This window comes from Lacerta agilis, chromosome 17, assembly GCF_009819535.1.
Source record: "Lacerta agilis isolate rLacAgi1 chromosome 17, rLacAgi1.pri, whole genome shotgun sequence".
Lineage (NCBI taxonomy): Eukaryota > Metazoa > Chordata > Lepidosauria > Squamata > Lacertidae > Lacerta > Lacerta agilis.
Window position 1 is genome coordinate 28,565,630 of NC_046328.1, and position 25,064 is coordinate 28,590,693.

The following is a 25,064-nucleotide window of genomic DNA, read 5'->3' on the forward strand; positions in this document are numbered from 1 at the left end:
GAGTTGGGATTACACCATACTTTTTGCCAGTGTAACTTGTGTTGGGGTACCTAGAGCATGTGGTTGAGCTGGGCAGAGTTTGGAATAGGGGTATGGCTCCCCCTGCCCTGTCTCTGCCCCCCACTCCCCGGGAACACCCCCTTTCCAGAACATACCCCAGCTGGTTCATCTGGCTTTGGCTGAATGCTAACCAAGCTGCTGCTGGGATGGAATGGAGGATTTCAAGGACATATTTCAGCCAGGCAAAAGTACCAAAGGAGGGCATGAAGCAGGGCCAGTGAGGGGTGTGGCCTTGGAAGACACCCGACGGCTGGAGAGAGAGGCCTCACGGGTCACAGCCCACAGACCTGAGGTTCCCGATACCTAGTCTAGTCCAACATAATACCTCCCTTGGCTGGGAAGTGAACCTCAGGAAGCCAGATACTCTCCCAACCTCCTTTTAATCAGTAGGCTTGACCCCATCCCCCACCAAAGTCAGGCAGATGCTGATGGGGATGAATCAGATCAACACAGCAAGGGTACTCTCCCCCCGCCCCGCTTCTGCGCCTCTTCACCATTTGCTCTGTGTCTTGTGTGTGTGTGTGCTTTCCACCCTCTGTCTCTCAGCGAGGAAGCTGTGTGACTGACCTACACGCTGCTCGCACTGTTTATCCCCTCTCAGTATCTTCCAGATGTGTGTTAATCTGTTCTCTGTATGAGGCAGGAGACGGCCTTCCCTTCACCTCCCCACCTGGCATTGGCTGGCGATGGTAGCCTCACCTGAGCTGTCCCTGTCCGTGGCAGAGACCTGCTTTGCCATGGTGCCCTCAGAGGTTCTGAGGATGCAATTCCCTGGTGCTGTAGCCTTGCCAAGCCTAGCTGACAGCAGTGCTTGAGGTGCTAAGAGGCACAAGGAAGCTCAACTGGGTCCCATCAACAGCCTAAGGCAGCCTGAGAAATCTCAGCAGAAGATCCCCAAACACACCCAGATCTCCTTAGCTAATTAACAGGGAATACAACCCTCAGGAAAATTATTCTGTGCAAACACCACGAGGCCCAAAATATGATGCACACTTTACCAAATCAGGGCAGAGACACCTCTTTTTGGGGTGAGTGGGGACTATCGCTTGTCAATCAGACCTGCCCATTTTCCACTCTGCCACCCCCCCCCAAAAAAAACCCAGATCCCTAAACCCACTGTCTCAGATGGCTGGAGTTCACTTCACAGTTACACCCGCCTGCGCTCAGCAAAGTGGATCTCTCAAGAGAGCCGAGGGGCCATTTTGAAGGCCGCCGTTCCGCCTGACAAGTCATTCTCTCTTTCCTGCCGTGGAGTCTCTCTTTCCGAGAGATGCTATCGGTTCCTCGCCTTGATGTTTGCTGACGATGCTGTGGGAATCGTAACGAGGCAGCGCCAGAGGAGAACGGGCTACTCCAGCTGCTTTTGTGGCCTACAAAGGAAGCACGGAAGTCTGTAGTGCCTTGTTTTCAAGAAAAGGCTTGTCCAAGCCCTGTCTCTTGGATTTCAATTGCGTACTTAGGGGTGGGGGTCAGAATGGCTGTCTGTTAAGTCTCCGTCATATTTTCTTTCCCAACACGGCAATCAGGCTGGAAAGAGACAGATAAGGCATAGAGTCCAGGCACTTGCAGAAGCTTGAAGCAAGCCACCTTGAGCTGAGGGAGAGAACACAGAAGCTGGCTGCTTGATTTCTAAAACTTAAAGAGGACTGGAAGGTTGTTATGCCAAGTAGGGATGGGAGAGAAATTTAATTCAGTTCATATTTTAAGGCAAACCTACCAAATCCGCACTTTCTGAAACAATGCAAGAACAATGCAGTTCTCCAGCCAGCAGGCCCATGCAGGGTGAGGGGCAGCCAGGTACACTTGCACTGGGCCTCAGAGGGCTAAGCTGGCTTGGGGGGAGGAGCTCATTAGGGACATGCTGCTTTTTTGTTTGAGTTCATAACTTTTATTCTAACAAGATTCCCTGCCAGCCAGTGCAATTTTCCAATCAAATAATGTGCACAATAAATGAATATATTAGGGTAAAATGTGCACAGGGTAAAAAGTACCCCCAAAATGCATTATATTAGGAATGTGTGCATTAGGCATAGGAAAATGTATATATTAGGACTCAATTAGCGCTGAAATGCTGATGAATTTTCATGAGGACTTCAGAAAATTGGAAACTGATGCAGAAATGTGGAGATTCAAGCAAGATCTACTTGTCCCTGCATTTTGTGCACCTCTTTCACTTGCAGCATGACAAGGATGACGCACCAAGGCATGCAGGGAAGAGACGGCATCTCCTCCAGGCTGCCGCAGCCACCATAACTGAGCACCCAGGCACACCGATTTAGAAGGGCTGTACCACAGTGTAAGGCTCAGTAAGGGCAGTGGTGGCTGCTGACTATTGGGATTGACAGGGCAGAAGGCAGGGAGACCAAACAGTAGGTGGAGCCACAGCCCATGAGAGGCAGAGGCAAAGCAGGTGATGGAGCAAAGGCAACTCCTTCTAGTTCTGTCTCCATCCTCCTCCTCCCTGCTGAGTTCTACAATGACAACACTAAGGAAGAAGAAGCTAACAGGCAAGTCCACACCCTGGACTGTTCTGCATGTAGGTGGGAGCAAGCAGATCCGTCTGAATGAGGACAGGCGGAGGTTGGTGGGGCTGTGCCCCATTTGCCCTAATAGGCCAACCTTAGTGAAATGAGGAACATGGTTGCATCCCCTCCCTCCGATTCTGGGCCCGATTTCTTGTTCCAATCTCATATGCAGCCCTGGAAGCCATTTTTGTATAATGCAAATGACTAAGCCTTTCCTGTTTGCGTGACAACTCAATAACACCCCCTCCCTCTCTCTGTATAGTTTGATGCAACTACAGAGGCACATATCTAGAATAAACGCCTCACGCAAAATCAATCCAATTACATCTGCAAACAAGACAAGCCGTTTACAGTAATTTGGTTACTCTGCCCCCCAACACCTGAAATGTGGCAGCCCCGGTAGAGTAAATGCTTATTAAAACACCCACCCTTTGGTCTAGGCTTCAGTGAGAAGAAGGTGTAGGAGGAACAGGAGCAGCGGGGTTGTGGGTGGGTGGGTGGGGAGGTAAGGAGAGGAGGATAAAGCAGCCAGGAGCTTTGCCTCCACTGCGCATGCAACAAGATGTGAAACACAGGTGGGAGGGCTGATGCTTCCAGATTGCAGATTCTGCCAGGGTTTAGTAGGATTCTGCCACTCCACAGCTAGCTCACACATCGGTGGAAGTGTTGTGGTGCAGGAAGGGCCCCCAGGTGGAAAATAGGGCCCCACCCCTTTCCACCAAGCACCTCACAGACAAGGGGAGACATCATGCTCCCTGGCAGAGGAGACAAGGTTTTCACAGAAACCGAAATGTAGTGGATCAGAAACAATGCTGATTACAAGAAGCACAGAGCGGGACAGAAATTGCTGCCTCCTTGCATCTCTAAAGGTCGTGCAGCAATTTCTTTCTCCACAGAATTTCCCAGGAAGGAATTGCACATTATGATGTACACTTGCTTCCTCAGGGTGTGTTAAAAAACCATTTTTTAAAAAAAATATCACATGGTCACAGAGCTTTTCTAAGCAGCTTAAAAAGTTTAAGAAAGAAAGAGGAAACTCTCGGACCATCTTGTAAACACAGTACTGACCCACTTATTGTTCATTTCATTGATTAAGCAGCTTAAGCTGCAGGTGTACTTTCCAATCTGTGCATGCGTCTGGGGGTGGGAACATGCTCCAAAATGCAGAGTGAACAAGAGTCCTCCCCAACCCTCATTTTTGGCTTTCACAGTTCCCAAATATTCCAATGCAGTTCTCAGAAACAAAAAGTGTGTATTTTAGAAGTGTGTGTTTTCAAGGAGAAAATATATTTTAGCAATGTGTATTTTGAGAGAGCATACGTCTTAAATACCTTTTTAAATGCCAGTCTATGCGTTTATGTGTTGCTGTTTTCCCCCATCGCAGAGTCATGTGGTAACGGGATGGAATAGGCTTCAGGGAGAACACATTTTCATAGGAACAAAAACTGGAAATAGACTGGTTTGTCTGCCCTCACGTAATTTTTTTTTAAAAAAACTCACTGCAAAGAAAAATATTAAAACAAATTCATCTGCTAAGTTTATGCCTGTTAAAGAGGTGCTCTGTAAAGTGGGCTGGGCTGGCTGGGTGTGTGGGTAACGCAGCTCACTCTCCCAGGTGTGGCGGTGCTGCCACCGCCTCTGAGCTCTGCCCAGGAGGTAGATGGGTCTCCATTTTGTTCTATGCGCAGGGAATTCTTGTTTGCATGGAGGAGCATTCTGTGAGTGAAGTGGTGCAGCCCACACACAGAGCTTTACTGCCTCAACGAGAACTAGGCAAAGGGCTCTTTAAACTTCAGCACACACCAGAAAAATGTCTGGCTATGGGCCTGCATACCTCTGCAATTCTGGGAGTGTGTGCAGTGAGCAGGGAGCAGTCGTCTAAGAGCGTAAGAAATGCCCACAGACCCATCCAGCCCAGCACCTGCAGTTCTGTGCCAAGATCTCCTGGCCACAAACCCTACTGCTCTTCCACTGGAATGGAATTGCATGCTGGAATGGAGTGATACAGAGGGCCACACAACCCAAGGCTCCTGCCTCTTCCCTGCTGGTGAAGGAAGGTGCCCTAACCTTAAGAGCACAACAAGAGCCCTGCTGGATTAAGCCAGTGGTACATCTAATCTAGCATCCTGTTCTCACAGTGGCCAACCAGATACCTATAGCAAACAGGACAGAGGTGCAACAGCACACTCTCCACTTGTGATTCCCAGCAGCTTGTGTTCAGATGCAGACTGCCTCCAGCAGTGGAGGTATAGCATAACAAAGGTGGTCCCTGTCTGACACCTGCAGCTGTTTGTGGCTGCAAGGTCAGGCCTGAAATCTTGGAGAAGGAACCTAGCCCAGCATAGGATGGTTGGAGATTAGCAACCAGCAGAGCAGCTGCAATGATGAGAGGTATAGGGAAGTCAGGGTTGAGCTGAAGTCAAGTGATAGGGAAGCTCAGTCTATAAGAACATAAAAACAGTTGGGGGCTGAGGCAAGATCCACAGATGAAGAGCCCAGGGCAAAGCTAGGCATTATGCGGTAGCGGGCTAAAAGTGATTCAAAGCAACTAGTATTCAGAGGCATTTCTCCACTCTTAAAAGGCAGAAGAGCAGGCCAAGGTGGTTTCCTCTGGGTCAGATGGCAACCATAATTCCTTTTGTCTTCAACACAACAAAAAGCAGGAGTTTAGGAAGCTCCCAATAAGGCCTGGCCCTTATCTAATCCATCTGCCTGGCTCCTGGAGAGGTCCATCCCCTGTTTCTTTCATGCTCTTCTTTCACTTTATCTATCAGATATGCTCTAAATCTAATCTGGAGATAGCGTAGGAAGGATTCTTGGAGTCTTGTGCTGCATTATAGGGCGATGCCTTTGCAGATTCCACACTGAGAAGCCAGAGAGGGTAGGTCTGCCTTGCTGACAGCTCAATGCCTAGGAAGATAGGAAGCCGACTTATACTGAGTCAGACCACTGATCAATCTAGCTCAGCACCATCTGCTCTGACTGGCAGCAACTCTGGAGGTTTGCAGGTGGAGAGTTTCCCCCAGACACCAGGAAGTGAACCTGGGACCTCCTACGCACAAGGCAAATGCTTTCCCTTTGAGCTACAGCCCTTCCCCCATGAGGGGGAATGCCAATCTGGCACATGCCAGGCCTGTTTTCTTCCAAAGTGTGTCCATGTAACTTCTGGAACACACCTTGCTGGGTCGCATGCTGTTTCCTGCAGGTGCCAGCTGGACTGGGATGGGACTAGCTCAGCAGCACAGCACCTGCTGTGCATGCAGAAGATCCCGGATGGCGTTTATCCTAACGTGCATCTGGACACACTTTGTGTGATGGAGCCTTTTTTTTTGGATTTGGAACATAGAGGTTTTCAATAAGGAGATGGCTCTCTCTCTGCTTCTCCTTCCTTCTAAAAGTAGCAGTAGTTCCACAGCACTATTGCCTGATGCCAGTTTAGACTGGCAGGACGTAAGGCTGGAGGCCAGCAGTAGGTGGAGCCAGAACCTATGACAGGCACAACCACAGTCAATTACAGGCAAGAGGAACTCATTCTAGTTTTGTCCTCCATCTCCCTCATGGCTGCGCTGTACAAAGGAAACATAGACCCTAAGGAGGAAGCTGGCAGCCAGTGCCACTCTCTGGGCTGTTTGTAATAAGAAGGCCAAAGAAAATCCCGTGTTGCAAAAATTATATGTTCTTCTGCTTATGAATTTTGAAACAGTATAGTGTTATACAAATATTGTTAGTATATTATTAGCCGACGTCTTGCTTGTTGTTGTTCAGAGTGTAATAAGAAGGCCGGCAGGTGGAGGGTAGCTGAGGGCAGACTGAGGTTGGTGGCTCTATTTCCCAAATGGGACAGCCTCCACCGTCCAGCAGAGCAGACTGTGCTTGCAAAGTTTGTGCATGGTTGGTGGGGGGGGGGAGTTTAGAATAAATCACCGTGATGGGTGAGAGGCAGAAACACTTCCTGAGCTTGGGAAGGAGAAACTTGCAAATCACACTGTGCTTTCACCAGTTGAACATCTGGTTTGTCGCGCCATTTGATGCCACCCGGATACTAAATATTTTTATCCTACTAACTGGCGGGAGTCTAATGGGGAGGGAGGCTGGGACGGGGCTAGATTAATGGGAGGGCACTCCCAGCTGGAGCGCTCCTGCAGCGAACAGTGTTAGCTGGCAACGTAAGTGAGATTGATGGCCCTGGAAGGAGCCTGGGAGTACATTTGGCTTTGTGATTCAGAACTGCTCGGACAGAGACCTATGGAGAATTAACTAGCGGAAGGCAAAGGGGAGGGGGGGGGGATGAGTGCTAAGTACCATCCCAAGCCTCTGCATAAGAACATTAGAAGAAGATGGCTGCTGGGTCAACCCAAAGGCCCATCTAGCCCTGCAGTCTGTTCTCACAGTGGCCAAACAGATGCCTACAAGATGTCTGCAAGCAGAAACTGAGCGCAACAGCATTCCCCCCCCCCACTTGTGATTCTCAGCAGCTGGTATTCAGAGGCAATACTTGCTCTGACAGTGGAGAGAGAACATGGCCATCGTGACTAGTGGCCATACAAAGCATTATCATCCATGAATTTGTCTAACCCTATGAGGACATAAGAAGAGTCCTTCTGGGTCAGGCCAATGGCCCATCTAGTCCAGCATCCTGTTCCCACAGTGGCTAACCCCATGTCTCTGGGAAGCCCGCAAGCAGGATTTGAGTGTAACAGCAACTCTCCCCAACTGTGATTCACAGCAATGGATATTCCAAGGCACACCACCTCCAGCAGTGGAGACAGAACATGGCAAAGGTGGTCTCTGTCTAGCACAAAAGCTGTTTGTGGCTGAAAGGTCAGGGCTGAAATCCGGGAGGAAGAACATAGCCCAGCATGGGATTACTGGAGGTTAATGGCCATTGCAAGGACAAGAGGAGTCAGAGATGGCCAGAAATCCAGTGATAAGGAAGCTCTTTAAGAACATAAAAACAGTTAGGGGGCAGTGAGGCAAGAGCCACAGTTAAAGAGCGATCAGTTAAATCAGATTGCTGAATAAAGCAGGTTGTCTGAAGGCATTCCTCCTGATTTGTTTGCACGAAGTTTGTGGGGAGGTTAAAGTGAGGTCAGGATGGTCAGCTATTTGTTTTAAGCATTTGTTTTTTATTTGTTTGAGGGACGGGGGTGGCGCTGTGGGTTAAACCACAAAGCCTAGGGCTTGCTGATCAGAAGGTCAGTGGTTTGAATCCCCGTGACGGGGTGAGCTCCTGTTGCTCGGTCCCAGCTCCTGCCAGTGCTGTCATGTATCCCGTTTTCCCCGGGGATATCCCTTATTTCAATCAGTTTCCCACTGCTATCCCTTATTTTTTATATCCCTTTAATTTCCACATTGCCTTATAAAAGAAGAAGGGGTGCTCATGACCATTAAGTCCAGATTCTTAAAATTTACCTACCTACACCACTGTCGGTCCCAGCATCATTTTCCATGCAGTTGGAAAAGCAGATTGGGGGAGTGAGCGCAATTTTTAGCGGAAAGATGGCAGGGAGGGAAAGGATTAAGTAGTTCCTCTCTCATTCTGCTCCTCTGCTTCCAAAGGCAGCCTCCAAGACTGCTTTTTGTGTTTTTTAAAAAATGCTGGGAGACTGGTCCTTGCATCAACATCTAATATGCCCATCAATCCAGGGGAAGGAATGGAAAGGTATGAGAAGCAGGAAACAGATGGAAGAAGAATGGACCGAAACATAGGAAACTGCCTTATACTGAATCAGACCACTGGGCCATTCAGCTCAGCACTGACTGGCAGGAGTCTCTCCCAGTCCAATCCAGAGATGCCAAGAACTGAGCCTGGGACCTTCTGCGTGCAAAGCAGGGGCCCCATCATGGAGCTAAAGCCTTCCTCTTGTTCAGCTACAGCACTGGCATAGGTTCACAAAGGCCAACAGGAACAAAGTGAGGATGGCTACATGCAGGCACAAGGGCAACCTCTTGCCCAGTGTCAAACCACGTGCTTAACACTCACCTGGAGAGCACCAGGTTGGGGAAGGCTGCTGCAAGGTAAGAAAGCTAGGAAGGGTGGTGGGAAAGAGGTCTAGGAACTTGGTGGTCTTACTTGCATGGCAGGATTAGCTAATCGATTTAGAAGGGATGGGGATTGCAATTTAATAAAGTTTCCGTCTTCAGCTCAGTATTGCTTCTAAGTGCTTCCATCTGACAATCCTGGGACCCGCTTGCCTGGCAGCTCCCTGTTCTATTATCCCCCGTTTGAATTTCCCTTTGCCGGATGCCAAGTGGTTGGGGGGTGGGTGGGTGAGGGCAATATAAACTGCTCAGAGAAAGGGAGCAATTAATCTTATTCAGGAGCATCGCAGCCACATGAGCCCTGCCACCCAAATTAAATTTTAACTTGTCTCATAAATCTTCCCTTTAAACTCTCCTTCTCATGACCAGCTGCACTGGCAGACGGGCTGGAAATGTCCTTGAAACTCGGGGGACCAGCAGATTCGAAATAGAGCTTGGCTCCCTGGTCCTCCCACCCCCCCCCCCACATGCCCTGATTCAAGGCTGCGGGGCGAGCAGAACAGTGCGGCTGCTACAGGGATGGTATTAACGCGTTGGAGAATCTGGGGACGGCAACCTTGCTGTAATCGTTAAAAGAACCACCAGCCCTTTTTGGCAGAGCTTAAGATTCCTGCTCCTGGTGCCCTGGATTTTATCCAGCTCAAGTAATTAAAATCCTGGCTCCTTTCAGCTCTGCTGCTCATTGCAAATGCATGCATCCAGCGCTCAGGTGTGAACACACCACCAATGTGCCCCTGCTCCAGAGGCACACATCCTCTTTGCAAGTCAGGAGTTTAAAACTTTCACTCCACCCCAGAGGCAGCTGCATCTAAGGGCAGTGGTGGGGTGGGGTGGGGGGTGTTCAAACACAGGGCCCTTGTACACACAGCACACACACTCACACACTACTGTTGCCCTAAAATCAGACTCAATCCCTGAAACAAGAATTGCTAAGCAGCTGCTGTAGTCCAAGAGCGATCTGTCTGTGCAGACCACTCATGTGTCACATCTGTGTCCCACCCTTCCTCCAAGTTGCTCAGGGTGGTGCATACAAGTTGCAATATCTCCACAACAAGCCCGTCAAATAAGTTAGCATAAGCTGCTGGTGTGTATCAAACTGGAGTTCCCAGCAGCCAGGCTCCTTCCCATCTGCTCTACCAGTGCCATGTTTCATCTGCAAGGCCAGCAGACTGAATTCTGGGCTGTTGAGGGCACCACCAAAGCTGCAGTACCAACCTGCAGATCGCCGGGTCTCTCAAGGGTCCCACCAGCCCATGGCTCAATGGTAGAGCACTGGCTTTGCATGCAAAAGGTCCCCAAGTTCAATCCCCTGCATCTCCAGGAAGGGCTGGGGAAGTCCCTTGCCTGAAATCCTTGAAAGCTGCTGTCAGTCAATTTAGACAATGCTGAACTAGATGGACCAGTAGTCTGATTCAGTCTAAATCAGCTTCCTATGTGTATTAAGGGGGGGGGCTGTAGCTCAGTGGTGGAACATCTGCTCTGCGTGCAGAAGGTCCCACTTTCAGGTAAGGCTGGGAGTCTCCCCTTCCTGAGACCCAGGAGAGCCACTGGCAGTCAATGTGGACAATACTGAAGTAGACGGGCCAATGGTCTGATTCAGCATAAAGGAGCTTTCTATGTTCCTATAAAGCCCGAGTTAGAGAAGTAAGTTGTCTGCGTAAGTTGTCCCTGGCATGAGGAAATGGCTTCAGCTCCCGCTTCCTTGCATTTTGTGTGTGTTGTTTTCACTAATATATGCATTTTTAACACAGTGCTTGGCTGGAGAACAGCATATCTCGGCCATGTTTCAGTTCTCTTATTAAGGTAAAAATTAGGTGGATTCGCTTTTACCTGCGAAACAACTCAATTTTCCTCCCCATCCCTAGCAGAAGCCCCTGGATTTTGCATGGCTTGAGCATAGCCTGCTGTACACACGACTGCTCCTTCCTCCATTATTGCTTCTGGGCATGCCTGATGTTGGCATGCGGCCCCCAGGGAAGGCTGCCCAGGTGGGAATGCGGCTCTCAGGCAGAAAAATGTTCCCCACTCCTGCAGTCATAGAATGCGCAGTCAGGAATGGTGTGCTTGCATTGCGATGGACTCCAGTCCTTTGAAATTAAAAGCCGCACTACGCATGGTACTAGGAAGCTAAAGCCAAGAGTCTCATTGACACTACCCTGCCTTCTGAGTTGGCATGTCAAGGCTCGCAGACTAAGCACAAAGTCATTGGGGAGCAAGTTGTAACAGAGCAGATGAGGAGGGCGAGGCCAAGTAGGCCTGGGGCAGGTGGACAAGGAAGGCAGGTAGCCAGCCAGCTGTACAATCCGTGCTTCAATGAGACAACGTGCTCAGACTGGAGAGTCCCTCCATTCAAAGGCCAGTGAGGGTTGTGGCCTGTGGAAAGGGAGGGCGGCAGCGGCTAGGAAGCGGTTGCGGTGTGGGAAGAGTGGTTGCGGCTGGGGAAGGGGTGTTTATTTGCTTATTTAAATATTAAATATTTTCAGACCACATTTTTCATAACGGATTGCAACCGTTTTGGATTACAACCACATCAAACCTCGAAGTGCATGTCCCTTTTTAGGGATCACAATCCTTTTTTTTTATTACAACCCTTTTTTTTCTTAAAGGCCCCATTGGCGAAAGCGCGCCTTGGGTTACAACCTGTTTGGGTTTACAACCGGACCTCCGGAACGGATTATGGTTGTAAACAAAGGTACCACTGTACTACATACAAAATAACAGCAACTTTGTTAAATCGCCAATAAAAGCTTCAGTAAGAGCTGGTTGGGAGGAAATAAACCTGTATTTCAAAGGCGACACCGTTTTCAATAGGTGTCTGAAAGTAGTCAGGGATGATTCCTGCCGAGCCTCTACTGGCAGGGAGTTCCAAAGGACAGGGCCTGCCACGCTAAAGAATTGGTCCCTGCTGAAGGCTAACTAAACCCCAGGGGTGTAGGGAACCACCAGAAATGCCTCATCAGAGGATCTCAGTGATCAAGTTGGTGCACAAGGAATCAAGAGGTCCTTAATGTGCTTTGGGGCCAAATTGTTTAGGGCTTTGTGGATTAACCCAAGAACCTTGAACCTGGTCTGAGAGCAAATAGGCAACTCTCTTAGCAGACCGGCAACGTATTGCCAGTAACCTGCAGCATTAGCTGCAGCTTCCGAATTGCATACAAGGGCAGTTCCACATAAAGCATGCTACAGTAATCCAGTCCTGAGGTTACCAATGCACTATTTTGCACGTAGAGAGTCCCAGGGGTCAGTAAGAGAGCCTTAAAGCATTGCATTTGGTCCCTGGGCTTGAGGTCCTGCACCTATTCAAGCCTAACCTTTTATCCCTGATGTGTCAGCCTTCTACATGACTAATTCTAAAAAAGCAAACCCCCATCCTCCACCTGCACTACAGTGTCGTAGAATCCCTGGTCTCCACATGTTTTAGACAGTCACCTGAGCCACAATCCTGGCATCAGGATTGTGGGTTGGTGAATGTAGGGAACAGGATCACGAGCCGTTCATGCCAGCGACATTTCGTGGCCTTTGGAAAAAAAAAAAAAAGTAGGAGGCATCTGGGGCTTGCCCAGGAGCACGGAGTAACATTCAGAACCAACAGATGGCAAAAGGCAAGGGGGCTAAAAGGGAAAGTGAGAAACAGGGGCGGAGGAAGAGAGATGTGATCTGCTCTATGAAAATGTTTACAGTGGTTCCCAGGCAGCACATGAAAGGGTGTGGAGGCAGAGGCCCCGTGGAGGTCGCCAAGGTTGTGACCAGGCCGACAGCTTAGAACCAGATCAGGAGGAAAGGACCCAGAGGGCTCCAGCTGTGACTCTGTCTGTTCCAATTGTGTCTCCTTCTTGCTGTAATACGTAGCCTTAAAGCAGAGGAAGGGAAGGGAGAAGGAGGCTTGGCTTCTGCTGCCTCTGCAACACACATTTTTTCAAGATATTTGATGCCCTAGGTTGCGGGTAGAGATGTCCAGGCCCTGCAGATGTTGCTGAACACCTATCATCCCTGACTATTGGCCATGCTGGGTGCTTCTGATGGGAGCTGGAGTACCAGCAATTGGAAGACCACAACAAGCCCCCAAACAAAAAATCATAAGATCAAGACTATGAACTAGGGAGTTTTTTTCTCTCTCCTCCCTTACTTCTCCAATTGAATCTATACAAGCAACAGAACTAAGGTCCTGAGGTGGCAAAGTGGACTTAAGGTGCACCTTTTGGGTGCATTTTGGGTGTGTTCACATTACCGCCTTAAAGCACAGTGAAGTTGTGGTGCATTTTACATATCTTTTCCCCACTAGCTGTTCACATCAGCAGGGCTTCATTACTGAGAGATTCGTGTCTGTCTGTGTACATACCGGAGGGCAATGATGTCTTTACCCTGTGCCAAGGTGTGAACACCTTGTGAACAGCTACAGACAAATTAGGAATTCAGTCTAAGAACACCAATCAAAGCACGCATCAAACAGTTATCATTTTATTACAAAGTATTTTATACGCATGCAATTTGGATAACGTCCTCATGAAAATATGTCAGCATTTTGTGCCAATTTCTCCTAAAATACACATTTTGTGTATGCTGTTTGACTAGTATACAAGTTTTTGCAGGTGATTTCCTGTAACATTATGCATTTTTCTATGTCATCTTCACAAATGTATGCATTTTTACACACTTTCCCCTATTTGAGGAATTTTGTTGTTCCCGCAAGGGGACAATGACAATAAAGACTTATTCTATTCTATTCTATTCTATTCTATTCGTGTACAATGGAGAGCTGCATTGCACTATTCAGTAAAGTGTAAATTTTGAAAGATACTTGTGTTCTGATTCATGTATTGCTTCAGGAGGTGTGAATTAGGTCATTTTCCCCCTTAAAATGCAAACAAAATCAAATTCCTCCCCCATCCCTATGAGAGATGACTTTTTTGACTGCTTCCCCACAATTAAAAGAAAAACATTTCCTGCGAAGAAAAAAAGTACTTTAAGGGAAATAGCCTAGCACCCTCCCGTTATGGAACTTTTCTGTCTGTGAAAAGCTCCCCCCCCCCCCTTACACACACACAGTAAAAAATGTTAAAACCCTGCACCTGAATTCTGTACTGGTACCATCCCTTTGTCCAGCTCAGAATTCTACATTTTCCTCCAGCTGCACACATTAAGCCCAGCCTTTGGTTTCTGTTAGTTATTTAACAAACAATGATTGGTAGCCGTGAACAGAGAATTACTTGCAACCTTTCAGACCTGGGAACTTGGTTGGTGGATGCAGCGCTGGGGTTTAGGGGGTGGGATCCTCCTCCTGTTCAGACATATTTTCAAGTTCTGGTAGAGGCATGGTAGTACAGTAGCAACATTTAGTTTTTTAATGGGTTTTTAAAAAACAAAAACAAAAACCAATACTTGTATTTTAAATCACTATTACCTGCTTTGATCCTAAAGTGGTAGGGGAGGTTATAAATGAAATCAGCTGGTCAACAAAAACATGGACAACAGCATCCAGAAATTATAGTGTAAGGCCAACAACAGCTGCTCCCTGAATCTCAAGGGACAGAGCTTTGCATCATCCAATGCACTTCATTAGAAAGAAAAGAGAGAGAAATAATTTTAAATGAATATGCATACTTAATTAAGTGTTCTCTCCCTCTTTTTTGTTAAATGAAAGGGGCACAATCCAGTTCAGTAGTACAAACTCCACTGAAATGAATGCACGTGCACCTGCATAATTCCCACTCATTTCAATGAAGTCTCTTAAGTTAGGGGAAAAGGAGATTTAAAGCTTGGTTCGGCTCCAGAGTTAAACCTGAGAACTTGTGCTGCAAGACCTCGCTTCGGCTGGCTTTTAAACACAGAAAGCAAATGCAAGAGGTTCAGTTCAGTCTTATTGCATTTTAGTAATCTGAAAAACACTTTCCAAATGGCTCTCAGACCTTCCCCACACTGCCCTTCTCTCTCTAGGCCACACGCCTCACTGGCCCTGCTCCGCACCTCAAGAGTTTTTGCCTGGCTGGAATGTGTCCTTGAACTCTGATCGTGCCTTTTTGCTTGTCTGGATGGAGGACAGAGGGGGGGGCATGTAAGTGTGTGTGGGAACTAGCCTATCGAACAAAGGCAAACTTTACACTTATTCCTTTCTGTCCACCACTACTCAGAAAGGGATGCAACTCTTGGGTTGGAAAAGCTTACTTGCCTTTGTTCCAAATTACTGACTGTGTAACAAATAATTAAGAACTCGCAACTAAAGGCAGGTGCGTCCTCCAACCCAAAGTTGTGGTAGAATGTGTGGATGTTGGGGAAGAAGGACATGGGTTGGCATGACCTTCGAAACAGACAGCCCAATAGAGCTCTCATGAGGGTAAGAACTGGTCTCAGCCACATCTGGCCCTCCCGCTATCAAGGAGAGGATACAGTACTTATGGAACCCTGTGTGGATCCAGAATGGCAGTTTCCAGCACTCCACAGGTCTGTTCCTCCTCCCACAGAGGTCTCCTCATTGCCTACTGTCCCATTAATATTCCTTTATGAGGATCTCTTCCCCTCCCCGTCGGCCTCTGAAGACACATCATCGGCCACCGAAGGCGCCAACATTACCATTGTGCCAACCATCCAACGCTGGCCTGCTCCCTCATCTGGCAGTGTGTGATTAGGACATGACAGCAATGCCCTGCCTGTGTCAGGTTTAATGGGGGAAGGGGAGAAGAGTAGCTGAAACAATGCCCACGGAGGCACTTAAAATAAATTATCCCAGATGTTAAGATTTGCCATGACATTTGCATTTTGAAAGTGATGCCCTCCCTCCTTCCCACACCACACTTCTCCACCTCTCTCCATACCAACCAGAGCGGCTGGAAACTCGCCCAGCAGCACACAAGGTGATAAAAACCCTGTTTTATTTTACTCCTTTAAGTATCTCATTTTACACACAGACATATATAGATATAGATATAATTTCTGTTCCGAACTGCAAAAAGGATTCAAGATGTAAGTGTGCGCTTGTGTCTGTCTGTCTATGTGTAAGTGAGCTAAGGGGATCAACTTCCCTGCCCCTCACATGCCCCGGAGTGGGGAGACGCCTATAATTTTTCACTGAACAAATGTCAACTCCACCTGAATCCGACCCCAAACTATCAATTACACCTCAGTCAGACAGTGCAATTTGGACAAAGAGAAATGGTGGCGGGAGCATTGGCGCATCACTTGCTCTCAAACATTTATAGCAGGAAAACGATAGCAAAAAGGTATAAGGCATATACAGAATATATATTGTTTTGCTGCGGGAGGCAAGGACAGTCCAGAGAGCGAGGAGAGAGAGAGAGAGAGAGAGAGAGAGAGAGAGAGAGAGAGAGAGCACTTCTTATGGTTAAAAGCACCCTGCTTGCTAGTTCTGAAGATGGTTCTATAATTTCTTTGGAGTGGGGTGAGGTGCTACAGGCCCCTTAAAGGTGACATAAGGCCCCTTACATGACACCCCTGATCAAAACTGGTGGGACAAAAGCAAGTTGTCGGGAAACCATTTGGTGTTTCAAAAGCTGCTTTCCAGTACACACCCCTGTGCATCACAACACACACAAAGTGCAAGGTGGTGGTACAACAGAACTCACTCCATTCAGCTTCAGCGGCACAACCACTGATGACCCTGCTACAGCCAGACCCCACACATCCCTACTGGGAGGGCTTTGAATCCCTTTACAGCAGTCACCAGCTCAACAGACGTAGAGGGTGTGTGCAGGGTTTTATGCCGGAGAGACAAAGCCCCATACCCTATCATGTGCAAGTGGGGTTTGCACCTGTGAGGGGTTTTGCATGCTGCTGCTGGTGTGCTGCAATTGGATGCTATTATATAAAACCTTATGCTCTCTGGTGGAAATAAAGGCAGGACAGTCAACAACTTAGGGCGGGTACTGCCCCCCCTTACCAAATTTCCTGTGCCATGTCTGGGACTGGTGCAAAGTTGCACTGTTGGGCACTTCCAGACTGTTGCTATGGGGGGGGGGCTCCAGCTCTTGTGCGAGAAACACGCTTCCTCCCTCCCACCAAAATGAAAATTTAAAATGTTTTGTAATCAGGAAAATGGTAGGGGAACACACTTGGAAGTGTGGGATAACACTTGCTTTCTCCCAGTGTCATTTAACAAACAAACCGGAAGGAATGCTCGACATATAGCTGATGTTGCCTAATTTCCCTACAAATCTGTGCAAATAATTTAGGATGGATGCTCAGTAAACAGGTTGTCTGGAACTGCCTGTTAAACAGCTGCGGCCATGGATGAAAAGCTCCTTCCCTGTGTCACTTATGTCCCCCCCCCCAATCTCCACCCCATTCCAGCCATTCCTTCAGCATGTCTGGGGTGAGATATTTGGGGCATTCCACCAGTGTCCTGTGGCTTCCACCAGATCCTGTATCACCCCTCTGCCAGTGGATCTTCAGTAAAGGATTGCATCCTAAAAGGCATGAAAGTGAGGCGGCGTTAGGGATACCTGTGGACATGGCGTTTCTTTTCTTTTTGTAAATTTATAACTGGGTTGGCAGGCCCAGCGTTCTCAAGGAAGTCGCGCAGGATTTCATTTTTCTTATGCACTCATCATGACCGGTGTTCATAATGGTACCAGGACAATTATGTGCAATCCTGCTTTCAATACTTCAAAAAGTTTCGGAGTGGGCATACTGCTTTGTTTCCAATCAGCACATGCCCTGTAACTTCCTGCTAAAATCCTGCAACTTTTTATAATGCGAACATTCCAGGTTTGTTTTTGCCCCACTTTTGTTGCACTATAAAGCAAGAGCGCACTTCCAGACAACAATAATGGGAAAACCGGGGGGGGGGGGGGCACTGCAAAACAACTGGTAATGCGGAATGGTGTGTGGATGGTCCAGTATGAATCCACCACTTTTGCACCATCATTGACATGGTGCAGGATACCTGCAAAAACAGAACAGTCTGGAGGAGCCCTAAGAGGCAAAGGCAATAAAGGCAGGAAGGAAAAGCACAATGGGAAGGCAGGGTATTTAAAACCCATCAGCCTCAGCTCTAGATTAGAGGGACACAACAGACAAGAAGGGCAACCTGATTATTATTTTTTTTGGGGGGGAGTGCTATTTTAATATATAACTCCCAGAGTCAAAAATTCTTAATGCTCAGCCTCTGGTTGGTCCTTGATTAGATGATCTTCCACATCCTTTCTAGGAATGCAGACAAATGGTTCTGAATGCCAATGGCTGAGAATGGCCGGTGGGATACACACACGCAATCCCAACCCTCTTCCTGTACAGGTATAAGAAAAGCAGAAAGAAATTCTCAATGAGGTTCTTGTTTGTCTGGAAGCAACAATATGGAGTTCCAAGTCCCGGAGGGTATATCAGGAGGTGGTGGTGGTGGTGGGGAGAGGAGTTAGGACATCCAAATATGCAACGCCTCGCTTTATTTCACCAATGCAATTATCCCAAGCTGTTCGCTGCAATGGCACAATGTGGATTTATTACCTTCCTCACTCTCCGGGGGAGTGAGAGAGAGAGTTTAATCACCAGGCTGAAAATCCTGGCAGCTTTCAGATTTCAAAACACAAGTCGGGCTGACTCTTTGTGGCCTGGTACCTTGTCCATGAAGCTATGGCCAATGTGGTGGGGAGCGGGGGGATCATGTACTTAAAAATTAATGCATATCATTGATGTGCTCCATTCTAGTTTCAATATTTGCTACCTATCCCAAAAAATAAATAAACAAAAACCCTATGCTGGAATATTTTTGTAAAGATGACAGAGCTAAAAGGGCACGGAATGAGGAGAAAGAGGAAAAATGGCTTAGGGCAGCTGGACTCCTATTCATCTGCCCCAGGAGTGGTTTAACTGCCAATCCCTCTTTCTAGCTCTGCGAAAGAGATGGGGGTCTCTTAATAAATCTCAGTACCCTTAACAAACTAGTTTCCATTATTCTTTGGGGAAAACCTTGACTATTTAAAGTGGGGTGACACTGCTGATGGGGACCTCTATTTCTGGATCAATATATTTTGGGGCCCATGCCAATTTCACACATGTTCCTTTATAAGTCCCTTCCAACCTGTTTCTACATTAATTTGTCAAAAAAACCTCCACCAAACTACATGAAATTTTTTTTATTTAAATAGCAATTTGTATTTAAATAGCATTTTATTATTTATTTAAGCACATACTTTATCTCAATATAAACATATTTCAGTGCATTTTATCATACACTACTCAGTACATTTTATCATACTTAAGTTGTGTCTTCCTTTACCCATACCTAACAGAACTTGCACTCCATTCTCTTGAAACTGAAGTACCTTGTGTTTTCAGTGTTCCTAAATTCTTAGCTTTGGAGGGCATGGGACAACTCCTTTTTGGTGCTTTTCTCTGCATGCTTTATCCAAAGTGACCCTAGGAGCCAATCCTCGGTGGCTACAATCATCACAAAGAGTGAGAAGACTTATGTGGCTTTAAAAAAAAAAAGCCCTTTCATGTTGATTGGATGGCGCTAGGACTCTTGGGAACAGGAACCCTGCTGGGATCCTGTTGCAGAAATAGTCATGGGTTTTGACACCCCGCCCCATAACCCCAGCAAAATACACCTCTGATCTGGAGAGAATAGATACTTCTTATTTTATGTAAACCTACCAACTCCCCTTTGACAGGTCATCCATCTGATGAAACACTGTCTAAGCCACTAAAGCTCAATGCCACAATCAATGTGTAGTCTTTAAGGTGCCACAGGACTCTGCTGTTTATGCTCCCTTCCGCTTCGCTTCAGGCCACTGTATATCAGTTTCGCAGAATGACCTCAGATCTAGAAAGTGAATTATTCCACCACCAGCACCACTGGCAGCACCAGCAGCCCTCCCTTCTCCCATGTACTCTCTCCAATGCCACTTGCAGAAGGCCTGGAATGACTCCCATTATTTTTAACGGCTTTCTTCTCCCATTAAGAAGGGCTTGAAAAACAACCACTTCGAGCAGCCAGGGACTCAAATGAGCACATCCCCACTTAAACAACCTCAATATGTTTTGCTTAAAGGAGGAGTGCTGATGGCGGCGCTTAAAGCAAATTTGTGGATGGTCAGGAACAAAAAGTGCCAGACTGGGCAGAGGCGAACATTCTCACTGGATCAGACCGGGGACTCACCTGGTACTGTACCTAATTCCCAATGGTGGCCAGTCAGATGTTTCTCAGAAGCAAGGCAAAACCTTTTCCCAAGATGACGCAATGCCAACTGTGATGTTTCTCGTAATGTATACAGACAGGCCTTAATAGAGCATCTGCTTTGCAGAAGGTCCCAGGTTCGGTTCCCAGTCGCATCTCCAGGTAGCAATGGGAAAAGATTCCTGCCCGAAATCCTGGAGAACCACAGCCGGTCAGCTAGATGGGCCAATGGTCTCTTAACTTATTAGTCAGCTTTCTCTGTGGCAGAGCAACTGCTCTGCATTCAGAAAACCACAGGTTCAATCCCTAACATCTCCAAGAAGGCTGGGAAAGAACTTGTCTGAAAACCCTGGAGAGCTACAGCCAGTCAGTGTAGACAATATTAGACAAACTAATCATCTGATGCTGCAAGCAGGGCCTTCCAATAGAGATATATCCAATGTTAGTCCTACTCAGAACAGCCCCCTTGAAATGAATAATGAATGTCAATGGGTCTGCTCTGAGTGTTGGATACAACCCTAGCTTTCCATAGACAAGGAGATTCTGGCCGGGGGAGGGAGAGAGGGAGCAGTCAAACCTCCATTCCCCTTGCATGCACCCTAAAGTTACGGTACCATGTTCTTAAAAAATAAAAGAAAAAACTTTCAATTGGTCCTGAGGGGTATTCCAGTCAGCTCTGCATTTTCAGCAGGCAACTTCCTCCATTCCTACGCTCCCCACCCTCTGAGCAAACTGATTTCTAAGAAACATAAATTTAGAAAAAGGAAGAAAGGAGGGGGAGAAGGAAAGCAGTAGCTAATTTACAAACAACAGGGAATCTCTTGTTGCCCATTCATAATTAATGGAACTCCTGCTTACAACTATTCTTGTGGCAGACACACACACACCCTGTCCAATTTGTGCACAAGGCTGGAAAAAGAGGCAGGTTTGGCTGTGGACATTGTCTTTCTCTGTGTGTGTCTCTTTTTCACATGACAGCAGGATGAGAGGCAGGACGGGAGCCTGGAAGGGAATTCTGCGTCAGCTCAGGGTGGATTCCCAGATCCCAGCAGCGGCAGGGGACTATAGCAGCTTTCGCCAATGTGGTGCCCTTCAGATGTTTTGGACTATGACTCCCATCAACCCCAGCTAGTGCTGACTGGAGTTTATGGGAGTTCTAGTCCAAAACATCTGAAGGGCACCGCACTGAGAAAAGTTGTGCTTCCCGAAAGAACAGAGGGAGCTGCCTCATTCCCCTCTTGAAGCACTTTTTCCTTTCACCAAAATATGAAAGGAGGTTTCAAAGCACCCCCAGAAGGAAAAACTGTGAGCATCCAGAGCGAGGTGGAGGTCAGCAAAACCAAACCAGATACATGTGCCCAACAGTAAGGAACCACAATGGCCTTGCCTAGGATTCCTGGTTGCACACCGCAGCAGGAAAACTAGATGAGAGCTCGTAGCTGTGCACACAGTCAGGGCCTTCACTTTTCCGATTCAAACTCCATCTCCTCAACCATCAAAATGTCTTCTGCTCTTCCATTCTTCTTCCTTTCCTGGACCTCATGCCCAGAACACATTCCCAGAATGCCTCTAGGAGACCCTCTTAGCCTTTTCAAATCCCTCCTTGAAGCCCAGCTGTTCAGTGAGGTCTAGCCCCCACTCCCAATAGGGGGAGCCATCTAGTCTAGCATCCTGTTCTCACAGCGGCCAAGCAGATGTGCCTGGGATGCCTACAAGCAGGACCTGAGCATAACAGCACACTCCCCTCCTGCAGTTTCCAGCAACCAGCATTCAGAAGCATACTGCATCCAACTGTGTAGGTAGAACACAGCCATCAGGGTTAGTAGCCTTATCTTCCATGAATTTGTCTACTCTAAAAGAGTAGACAAATTCATGGAAGATAAGGGTTGTCCAAGTCGGTGGTCATCACTGCCTCTTTTGGGAGCAAATCCTAGTTTAACTACCGGTATGCGCTGTTTCTAAAGTCCTTATTTTTGTCTGCCCTGAATCTTTCGGTTGTGTTGAGTGTTCCCTGACTTCTACTGTCACAAGAGAGGCAGAAAAAAAACTTCCTGTTCACTTTATCAACATCATGCACATCCTAGCATAGCCTTCCCCAACATGGTGCCCTCCAGATGTTGTTGGACTATAACTCCCATCATCCCTAGCCACTGGCCATACTGGCTGGGGCTGATGGAAACTGCAGTCCAACATCCTGAGGCTGGGGAAGGCTGCCCTCCTGCAACTAAGCCAAAATACATGTAATGGCAATAATTGCAGGTTCTTCCCCTGTTTACCTCTGTCTCTACTTCCCGCTCCTCCCTCTGTAGTCTCCCCTGTGCCTGTTGCCAAGATGGTGAGCCCCTTGGGGCAGGGATCTGCCCTGGTATTCTTTGTACAGCACCACATAGATGGGTGGTGCATAATAATAATAATAATAATAATAATAATAATACCAAGATTTCGCCTGCCTTTAGCATGATGACATTTCATCCACAGGTTGCCATCACCTTCCAGTCCCCAGGCACATCAAAGAATAACTCTGAGGCAAAGCTGGATTCTGCAGCTGTGGTTCTGCAAGCGTCTGCCATCAGGGATGCCACAGACTGGGGATCAGGGAGTGGAGTGGGGAGAAATTTGATTCAGTTCACATTCAAAGGAGAACCTTCATAATTCATACTGTCAGAAACAATACATCCCTCAAAATTCCCACTTGTTCAAATTTTGCAATGCTGTTCTCCAAACAATTATTGTCTACAGAAATGTATGTCTAAAAATGCATGTATCAGTGAAAATAACATACCAAAATATTTGTCGTGCAAAGAAGTGTATATCAGGCAGAAATGCATACAAAAATATGTGCATTAGGAGAATTTCACACTGGAATGCTACTGAATTTCCATGAAGATTTAAAAATATAAATAAATCACAAACTGATGTGGAAATTTATAGAACAAAACTTATGAGTGGAGAAATGGAGAAAAACCGAAATGGCCAGATTTGCCAATCTCTACCACAGCCCCCCAAGCAGGTCTGAGGTCCAGTCTGAGAGTGTGCACTTATGGAACATCTAGAAGGAAAGGAATCATAGGCCGGTGCTGCTGTATAGGCCTGAGGGTCAAGACCCCAAATGAGGATCAAGGTTCCACAGCTCTGCCATTGTAGGTTCAGCTGCCCTACTCCCCAGTGAATTCCTGAAACAGAACTAATTGTCCAGGCAACACAACTCCCAGCTGTATGCTCTTTCAAATTGCTACCAGCTCAGCAAAGGCGCAGAGGGTTTAGGCCCTCTGTGCCCAGTTTGCCATTTATGCTCAGTGGACCTCAGAGCTGCTGAGCTCATCTACTGCCACCATCATGCCTGCCAATCTGCAATATGTGAATAATACCGGCTCACCTTGCAGGGCTGATGTAGGAAATATTAAAATAATGGATGTAAAGTGCTTTAAGAACCCACATGGTGCTCTGGTTAGAGGGTTGAGCTCGAAGAGGGGTGCTGAGCTCAAATCTCTGCTCAGCCCCAATCTCTGACGATTAGCTATTGTGAAGATAAAGCCAGGACAATGTACACTGCTTTGAGCAATTTGGAAAAAGAGTGGAATGAAATGCAAGGAAATTTACTATTGTGAGCAAACCACACACACAAACACAAACACCATGAGAAAGTGATGTCACCTCCCCACTCCAAATCTCTAACCTGCCTGTTCAAATTAAACTATTCTAGGAGGATGTTCATATCAGAATATCCAAGGCCCAGCGAACATAACAAATGCTGCCATTTCCAGAACACCTGAGCTCTACCACACTGTTATGTTGAACCCCACAGAATGTCCCACATATATATATGCCAGCCCCAAACCTTGCCTCAGAATGGATTAGGAGGGTTTTACAAGGCTATTTAACAGCGTGCAAGATTCAAAAGAGTAATCAAAGCACCTCTTCGTTTCTTTGCTATTAAATGAGAAGAAAGCTCCAATCAGAACATCAAAGGCGAGGAATTAAACTGTCTCCGAGCTTGGCAGAGGAGGAGCAAAATCACACATAACATATGCATGCACACTTTTATTTTTAAACATATATTTCCATATCTAATCTCACAGGGAGGAATTATGCTCCCTGTTTGTTCTTTGGGCCCTATGCGATGGCCGCTTCTCTGTTCATTAAGCAGATCGCCTCACAGCTCCGAAATGAACCATTAGCAGATTAATTAATAAGGAAGCACTTTGAAAGTGCTGCTACTTAGACCTATCAAGGATTGGCACCAGGATTTGGTGGGGGGAGATGGAGAAGAGACTATCAGTGTGCCTTCTTAAATAGCAAGCAGGAGCAGGGATCAGTCATGACAAACTGAGGGCACAGCCAGGTGATTTGTATGAGTGAGCCAAGCTAGATACCGTTTTTTTAAATACAAATGTCATCTTCAGTTTCCTCATCCCTGGATTTAGGGGTTACTAGGCACTGTAAAAGCAGGCAGGTTCTGGGATCCTGGGGAGGGGTGACTTACAGTCCAGATGGGCCAGAAGCAAGTGCCTAGTCTAAAACATTTAGCAGTCAAGTCCCAAGCAGCAAGCAGGAAAGAGCAGAGGAAAGTTGTTCAGACTGAGAAGCAAGCTCTGAGGCTGGAGCTTTATAGGGGATGCTGCTCAAGGATTGGACACTGGAAGCCAGCTGACAGAATGCTCAGACAGCCTGGTACTGCAGCCTAGATGGCACCCTGCAAGCACCAAGTCGGTCTGCCAGCCTTGTCATAAAAACAGCATTGGCGACGCAGGTGGTAACACGCCTCCCTGGTGAGAGCTCTGGTTTGAGATTTGCTCTGCCTGCTATGAGACATACTGGCTTGAAAATGTTGTCAAGCAGACTCAGGGCCCCAGCATCCAACCTCCTTGCCACCTGCCAGAGCCAGCCTTGGGCTTGCCCTGCGCTAGCAGGTTTACTGCTGGAGTTCATGCACAGCTGACCAATATATACATGCACTACTGTGCCAAGCACCTTGGGCCCCAGCTGCACACTGCAGCAGCAAAGCAAGACAGGAGTTCATGGATGCGCCACTGTGGGAGAAAGACAAAGGATGCGGCCTGAGGTTGTTTTCAAGCGATGATGCAAGGAGAGTCTAGTGTTTCCATTATGTGCAACTTCAGAATGATGTCACAACATGACATCATACTTTCCAGCCCCCATAGTCTCTAGGGTCCTCAGACACAGACTGGGAGAGGGGGGGGCAAACAATTGTGTTCAAGCCTAGCCTAGTGAGCAAAGAGGGAGATAAGAAAAGAAAACCATTGTTTGGGAGCTTCATCCAGCTTGGCTTTGATCTTCTGCCAGAGCTT

The 25,064-nt window shown here is 47.3% G+C and overlaps 1 protein-coding gene across 5 annotated transcripts in view; it reads right to left on the minus strand.

Moving 5' to 3' along the window:
- Positions 1 to 25,064, minus strand: part of MACROD1 (mono-ADP ribosylhydrolase 1) — a 322,885-nt gene that overhangs the window by 195,463 nt on the left and 102,358 nt on the right. The window lies entirely within an intron of this gene.